The sequence below is a fragment of the Phoenix dactylifera genome, chromosome 14 (genome assembly GCF_051530095.1).
Source record: "Phoenix dactylifera cultivar Ajwa chromosome 14, Ajwa_hap1_PhDact_Kaust_v1.1, whole genome shotgun sequence".
Classification (NCBI taxonomy): domain Eukaryota; kingdom Viridiplantae; phylum Streptophyta; class Magnoliopsida; order Arecales; family Arecaceae; genus Phoenix; species Phoenix dactylifera.
In genome coordinates this window covers 11,945,283-11,954,142 of record NC_143203.1, presented here as the reverse complement: position 1 = coordinate 11,954,142, position 8,860 = coordinate 11,945,283, and the positions used below count along the sequence as shown (strand labels likewise).

Sequence of the window (8,860 nt, the reverse complement as noted above, 5' to 3'; positions counted from 1 at the left end):
AATGTACTTCAATTAGGTTGGATGACGATTAGCTCAGAACAATCTCTAAACAGGTTGTTGGTATTCTCTTGGCAGCAAGGATTCCTATGTTGGGGGATAGCTCAGAGGATTCTCATGCAGCTTTATTGTCTGATATGGTTCGCATGTTGCATAGCAGAGTACAAAGATGGCACTTCTTCAGAGCTCTGTCGCCAATCTGTGTTGGAGGATAGCCACCTTAGAAGGGAAGATAAAAGATAAAAGTAGGATGGCCCATACTATAGATGACGGCAAACAACTATATGAGTTGGCCATGGAGGAAGGAAAACTCAAAGGGATGATTAAGTCTGGTATTTTGCAACTGAGAGAGGATATGCACGGCACGACCATCTCAGCTTTCTTTGGTATCGGGTCTCTTCTTCAGGCCATGGGGAGGCTGCTTGGATAACTTGATACTATCTCCACTTCTGTAGTTGCTAGAGCCACCACCTTTGTCAAACCTAATCAACCATCTCACCCTTCCTCATCCACTAGACCTTCCCATCCTGCACTAGACCTTCTAGCTGAACTAGAAGTTGGAAAGCTGGTGCCTCGTTAAGCTTGCCAACTCATCTTAATGTTTCTCCTTCATCAGACAAGGACTAATGATTCTTCTTTGTCTTTTCTCTATGTTGTGCTTAGTTTGGTTCAACTTCTTTTTTAATCTTGCCCTTGTGATTATCTATCTGTTTTATACCATGGCTTTATGTATTTTGGGATTAATGTATGATTGTTTCAGTTTTATGAATTTATGCTATGAAATCATCCATGTTATGTGTATGTCCCTCTCCCTCTCTCTTTAACTTACCTTTTTGATTATGACAAAAGGGGGGAGAAAAGAAGAATAATAGAAAGCAAAAAAAAAAAGGAATATGAAAGTAAAAGAAATATTTATCAAAAAGGGAAGAGTTTAAAGTTCTAAAAAGACGGAAACAATATGTACAACAAAGGAGGGAGTACTATGATACAAAACAAAATTTGTGAAAGCATACAAAGCAAACCTTGTGTAGTTTTCGAAGAAATTTTACTCAACTCAAGCACTACTCAATTGAGAATAAAAGTAAACTTTATAAGGGGGAGAACAATGATAAAAACTATGATGCCAAGCAAACCTTGTGGTAGTTTTCAAAGAAATTTTACTCTACTCAAGCATAATTAAATTGAGAATAAAATTGAACTTTATAAGGGAGAGAACTATGATGCAAAACAAAATGTGTGGTAGTTTTACACGACTCAAACACTATTCAATTGAGAATAAAATTGAACTTTATAAATTGATTAAGTATCAAAAAGAATGTCATTTTTGCTCATTCTATTTTTTTTTGATACTCAAAGTTTTATCATCATTAAAAAGGAAAAGATTGTTGACCCAAAAGGTTTGATTTTGATGATACAAAATATTTGAGTAAAAAGTTTACTAATTAGTTGCTTGGAGTATACTAGAATGCTTGCAGGAAGCCAAAAAGATATCATTCTATAACTCTCAATGTGGAAGAATGGGACTTAACCATTTAAAGCTCTACATAAGAAGAATCGACTCTAGAAACATATTGAATCGATCCTTGAATGCTCACAGGCAAAGACAACAGATTTCAATCTCGGGATATCTCAAGAGTCAACCCCTAGAATATAATGAGTCAACCCTGACACACTAATATAGACTGATATGCCTTTACGAGTCACCCCTCGTATCTCACAAGTCGACCCCAAAATAGTCATAGAAGACGGATTGAAAACAGTTGAAATTAGCATACTGGCGAGTCGACCCATGAAGATCATGAGTCGAGTCCTATTGGACAAAAGTTGACCCCAGAAGCAAATAAGTCGACCCTTGAATGGCCACATACAAAAAATAGAGAGAAGTAAAATTTAGCCTATTGGCAAGTAGACCCATGAAGATCACAAGACGATTTCTATTGGACAAGAGTTGAACCCAGAAGCAAATGAGTTGACCCTTGAATGACCACAGGCAAAAGACAAGAGATAGTAAAATTCAGCATATTGGCGAATCGATCTATTAAGATTACAAGTCGACCTCTGTCAATGGATGAATCAACCTTTAAACCATAAGAGTCGACCCCATAATGGCCACGGACAAAAGACAAAGCGCAGCACAAATAAGAACTATTTCGAGTCGACTCTTAAACATGATGAGTCGACCCCTAGAAAAATTGAGTCGAACCGTCTGTACTTGACAACAGTAACGACTAGTTTTTTTATAAATCAAAAGAACTATTCACAATGCTCTCTCGGCCTATCTAACGTCTAAAAATATTTTCCAATCACCTCTTGATGGCATATATACATGGGAACACCAAAAAGGAAGATAAGATAAGTGATTAAGGATTAAAGAAAAAAGAAAAGGAGATAAGCAAAAAGGAAGAATATATTAAAGTATATTGATTGAGAGTTGAAAGATCACTTCCTCCACTATTGAAAGAAGTTGGTAAAAAGTATTCAAATTCATTCAAGGCCAGTCAACTGATTCATGGCTCCAATTATTCTTTGTGTATTTGTCTTTAAGGAGCTATAATTTATTTTTATCACATATTTTTCTCATACTTTGTTCGGACAAGTTTTAGGGATTGAAACTTGTGGAAAGGTATATTTAAACCTTGAATTGGATTGTACTGAGTCTAAGAAAAGGCTTGAGAGTGGTTTTGGTTGCAGTAAAAATTAATTGGGTTGATTGTGAGCCCAGTCAAAACAATCGGACTGTAATTTTGGAAGGATTATAGTGGAAATTCTCTAGAAAGGTATCTTGGAGAGTGGACGTAGATGCAAGATTGGCACCGAACAATTATAAATTTGCTGTGTTTGTGGTCCTTGATCTATGTACTCTGAACTCCTACATACTTACCTACAGTTTATTATCAATTGCAAATAATACACACATATCAAGTTTTATGCCACTGCATTTTGTTTAAAAAATTTGAAAAGCCTAATTTATCCTCCTCTTTGGCTGCATAGCTGGGCACAGATTTTATATACATTGGCCACTTCATTGTTTGGTTCATGACATGCAACACCAACTGGTAGACAAACTGATTTGAAATCGCCTGTATTGGAATAGGCATGGAACTAAAGAAAGGTGTTATCCTTATAGTGTAGTATTCCCTAGAATAATCCTTTTCATGTGCTTGTTGATTTATGTATTTATTTACTTATTTATTGTGTGTGTGTGATTCTTTTTGTTTGGGAGATGAGGTGGGGCGGTAAGGCAGGGCTCCTGACTTTAGTGTTTGATCTTTATGTATTATGAACTTATTTTGGCTTTTTTTGACTTTTTTCTTGGGTATGAATGAAAAAAAATGTTATCCTTATTGGTAGCATTTCCTCGAGGCAACAAGAATAATCCTTTTCCATACTTGTTAATGTTTCTTGAAGGACCCAGGAAATCAGTAAATTCCTCCTCCCAATTTTACAAATGGTTGATGATTATCCAAAACAATAGAGATACATGTAGAGTATGACATGGAAATATTTTTTCTCCCTCCCCTTATGAACCTTTAGACTATGTTGGTGCTTGCATGCAAGCATTTATCCTGCAGATTATTTGAACCATTGAGGTCTTTAAAAAGTACATTTGATCTAAATAATAAGGTAACATGGAGAGAAAAAATAATTATGCTTGAAAATCCAAGAAGAACTTTCAGGATGCATATAAATACATATGGCTGGTTAGAACAGCTAGAAAAATGCAGCTAGGTACATTGGTTTCTATTTTTCAGTATCAACTATTGCTTCTTTCCATGAAATGGTACTGTTATTAAATCATATAGAGAAGGATAATTTCTCACTTGTAACTTAAATTTTTATTAGATTGCTAGATTGTCCTCACCGATCTTGTACAGAGAACACCAGGGCAGCATCATTTTTTTTTTTTGCTTTTTTTTTTCCTGCTTGAGTGAAAGAGAGCACCATAGTTTTAATTGGGTAATTTTCATACTTAACTCTGTGTACGTGTGTATGTGCAGCAAGTGTACCTAAAGGTATTTTGAGCCACAAATACTCAACTGTGGAAATGATATCTCAATTATCTCCTTTTCCCTTATTTTGTAGGTGACCCAAATATGAAGCTTTCATCACAGTGTTTTATCTTTATGGAGTTACATGCTCGTTATACTACCCACCAGGCACAGGCCACAGGCTATGGTGATGCCTAAGTGGTTTTATTGTCCAAACTGTCAATTATTTGTTAATTTTTATCCTTGAAACTTAGGCTAATGATTAATCTGAACATCATCTTTCTTGTATCTCTTCAGCTGCTGCTGATCTCCGTTATTATTAGATGTTTTCTTTAAATTCAGCAATCTCAAACGAGTGCATCGTTGCACACGTGCATTTGGTTATTTTATGCCCCAAAAGACCTCATGCATCAAAAAGACGATATCTTAACCACCAGAGAAATCAACAAATTGTTTTAATCAGATGGTTAATAAGTAATTTTCTTGTACAGGTTTGACATAAATAGAAAAGCAAATGGCATGACAATTGATTAGCTATAACTGTATTGATAAGTGCATAATAATTTATAATTTAGTTATCTTTCCATAGCACTTATCAATGTTCTTAAACTGATAAATACGTATTTTACCATAAAATTGAATAATCGTTGAAATAAATTTACAATATGGTAAAAAGAAATAATAATAATTCTTTTCTTAAACCAGATTCTGAACTTGTTCTCTCTTGGTTGCAATCTTTCATGAAAACTACAGAAAAACATATAAGAAGATTGTGTTGACTCGGCTAAGGTTATAATTAAATGGATTTTGGTCCTAATTAGATTGAAAGCTATAATTAATTATTTTTGTATGGAGAAAATGTTTGATTAATTTTATTAAGTCACGGTTCTGTTTTTAGTTTTGTCGAGTCCGGTCTGAAGCAGTTTAGCAAGAATTGAATTTAAATAACATTGGACTCGAGACCAAGTTCAAGCAAATTAAAGATCATAACCTACCTCAAATCCAAAGCCAATTCCCAAACCAATCCTATTCCTTTCTCGCGACCACTATCCAAGCAATCCAACGGTTCAGAAACTTCCGTCTCTGCATCACGTTTCCAAACTAAGCAAAATAGAGGAGATCCTTGTTTTAAATTTATATATGCCCATTTTCACGTCAAAATAAAGCAAGAAAAATAATTTTTTCCAAAAATTACTGGAATCACTGTTCAGGTGAACAGTATTCCGAGGTAACACTGTTCATATGAACAGTGTTCCGTGAAAAACACTGTTCATATGAACAGTGTTACAATAAAAAAAAATAAATATATATATATAAGCCACTGTTTATCTTCTTCCTCCCTCCTTGCATCAGGGCCGTCCACCTTCCTCCCGTCGATCCCGCGTCGTGCCCACCGCGTTCATGCCATCTCCTCTTCCGGATTTCCAGCTCCTCCGCCATCAACCACGTGCGGCATCTCCTCTTCCGGATTTCCAGCACCACGTCGTGACCAGCGCCTCCGCACGGCTGCCATTCCGAGCATCCGAGACAGCATCGCATCCCAGCGTATCACGCCATGGATCCGACCACTTTCTTCTTCCGCTCCCCCCAGCATCCTGTTTCTCCGCCATCAGCCGGTGCAGCCTCTCTTCCCAGTTCCTCCGCCTCTTCATCCGCAGCTGAGATCCCGCTCTTCCGCATCAGTCCTTTCCAGCTGCAGCCGATCCCATGGATTAGCTCCGTTCCCGTCTTCTCCGAGATCCCAGACTCCCATGATTCAGCCACCCAGCCAGCTTTTTCCGGATTAGCGCCTCCATCCCACGGTCAGCTCCAGCCGATCCCATGGATTCCGTCCCAACGATCACGCACGCGTTCTTCCTCCTCTCCACGCGAAATCATGGATCCACCGTTGGCTGATTCTTGGTGGGGATCTATAAAAGGAAGAGGGGAGAAGAAATGAAGGGAGAGCTCGGTTGAGAGAACAGGGGAGACCCTCTGTTTCGGTGAAAAGAAGAAGAAAACTGAGAGGGAAGAAGAGAAAAAGAAATAAAAAAAAGAGAGAAAGGAGGGGGGGGGGGGAAGAGAATAGTTTGTGATATATTGGGAATAATGGGAGGTGAAGGCTTTTATTTGAAGATGGGAGGTCGTCCGAAAGCCATGCGCGGCTAAACGTCTAGTCTAGGGCTGGATGAAGCCCTAGCAATGTATAAGGGCATTGTAGTTCTTATTTTTTTTATTATTTTGAAGTTTATTTAAATTCTTATTTTCAATGAAATATTCCTTTATGATATTTAAACTTTGAGCATGCTAGTTACTAATCATGTTTGCTAAAGTAGTCTAAGATGATTCATGCCTAGGAAGATGAAGTGTGCTGCATCCTAGATTAGCATACTTAGGTAGACACTTCATGCTACACCGAAGATGGATCTTCCTAACACTCTTTATGCTTTTATTTTAAAAGGCTTGTAGCCAATTTGCATGCCTCTCCAAAAGATAAAAATTAAGAACACAGTCCCTAATGCAATGCTACGCGGTGGATTCCAAACCCTAGATCTATCTACTTTGATAAATTTCAATTCGTACTCATAGATTAATTTAGTTAAATCAAGTTAGCAAATCCTTCTTCTTGATTTATTTTTAAAAGAAAAATAACTTATTCTTTAATCCCTGTGGACCGATACCCGTAATCACTATCCTACAGGATACGTACTATTGCGTGGTTTATTTTTGAAATTGAAAGAGCCGATCAAATTTTGGCGCCGTTGCCGGGGATTGCTAGCATAGTTATTTTTCCTATCATTAAAAAAAATTAATTAATTAAAAAAAATTTTCAAAAAAATATATATATATCTAAAATAAAATAAAAAATTATTTTCTATTATTGTTACTTTTTTATCTCCTTTTTCTCTTCTACTATTTTTTTTTTTAATTTTTCTTTTGGTCTTATTTGATCAGGAATCGAAGAGGAGATCTGGGCTATCAAAAAGGAATGCTTTAGAGGTTTGCTTAAAAAAATTTTAAATTGCTGGGAAAATTTCCTTTGGTAACATCTAAACCTTTCTTATTTAAATTAATTATTAGCTTGAAATTTTGTGGTGATTGTTTGATTTTAATTTTAGCAAAAGTGTGAATGCATGCTTGATACACATACACAAATTAATCCGCACATAGTAAGGGCAATCACCCCAACAAGATAAGAGCCGGATTTCATCACCGGACTCTTGCCCAATTTAGGTGAACTCAATCTCACATAGTGTCACTTTAATTAAAATCAATTAGACATTGGCCCCTAGGAACATTCGAGCTCAATAGGACGAAGATCACCGAAAGTTGCACCAATTTCGCTCTGTGGCTTAGTTGATGTCTAGGCAAGCTTTGTCCCTATAAGGAAGACAGTTCATCTGTTCGAGGCAAGTGGGTTTTAAGTGGGACCTTTGCGAACGCATCATGACCCCTCCACTTACCTGGGAGCTTACCTGGTCAACTCGGTTCATTAGACCGGATTGGAGGCTTAGGTGCCCTCTTCAAACCAGTTAGGAGCTGTCTAGTGATTTTAGGACAAATACAAGGATTGATGTGTTCATCTTTTATTGCATGCTTGACTGATCGAGTACTAGTGTATGCAAGGTAGTCATTCTAGAGTACGAAACCTATTATCTTTTGACCCTGAAATAGAACGAACCCTTAGGAACATTCGAGCTAAGATCAAAACATTAGGATCATCCCCATCTCTTAAGATGGCTGAAGAACAACCCAAACTCCTGAGGGAGTACTTTACTCCCACTATTTACACTTCCCCATCTTGTATTCGATTACCTGAAGTAGCAGCTGTACAATACGAAATAAAGTCTAGTGTGATCCAAATGCTCCCATCTTTTTATGGGCTCACCAACGAAGAACCATATAAACACTTAGATGAATTCCTTGAGATTTGCACCATAGTCAAGATTCAGAACTTCACTGATGATGCTCTGAAACTTAGATTATTCTCTTTCTCCCTTAAAGATAGAGCCAAACAATGGCTGAATTCTTTAGAAGCTAACTCAATTCGTTCTTGGGATCAAATACAACAAGAATTCCTTAAAAAATACTTTTCCATAGGAAGAACGAACCAGTTTAGACGTGCCATTACAAGCTTCTTCCAAACTGAGGGAGAAGAATTTCATGAAACTTGGGAGAGATTTAGGGACCTAATCCGTAAATGCCCTCATCATCAAATACCTAAGTGGCAACTAGTGCAATGTTTTTATGACGGATTGACTGAACGAAACCGTCAGATGATCGATGCTGCATGCGGGGGGACTTTCATGCTTCAAAATGAGCATGAAGCATGGCAATTATTTGAAAATCTTAATAAAAACTCCCTCCACCATGCTTCCTGTTCTCGTCAAGTACCTCCGAGTTCTCAAAGAAAAGGGACCATTTGTGAAATAAGTCATTCTATGGACCTGTCTAGAAGGTAGATGCATTGTCCCATAAGATCGACCAACTGATGATAGGAGGACATGTCGTTAGCTCTTCCCAAGCACAAGTGTGTGCTATCTGTTCTAGCCCATCGCATCCTATTCATGAGTGCCCCTCAGCACCCCAATTCCCCGAACTCGTGCAAGAACACATCAATGCTGCTCAAACACAACCCAGACCGGGTAATGATCCATTTTCTAATACATATAATCCGGGATGGCGGAATCATCCAAATTTTTCTTGGAGGCAGCAAGCTTCGAATACTACCCAACCCTACTCCCAAAATTTTCAAAACCCTCAGAATTTTCATCTCTACCGTCCCTCAACTCAATTTCAACACCCTCCTCCTCCAACCCAAAGAAATACAGCCTTTGAGGAGAAAGTGTTGACTATCCTTCAAGGTTTGGAGGCAAACACACAACTATTGCACT

General features: G+C 37.6%; 1 non-coding gene across 1 annotated transcript; it reads right to left on the bottom strand.

Annotated features, from left to right (window-relative positions):
• Positions 1–8,078: 8,078 nt before the first annotated feature.
• Positions 8,079–8,184, bottom strand: LOC120105867 (small nucleolar RNA R71). The gene has a single exon (XR_005508130.3). It is a non-coding gene; the product is annotated as a small nucleolar RNA R71 (small nucleolar RNA).
• Positions 8,185–8,860: the final 676 nt, after the last annotated feature.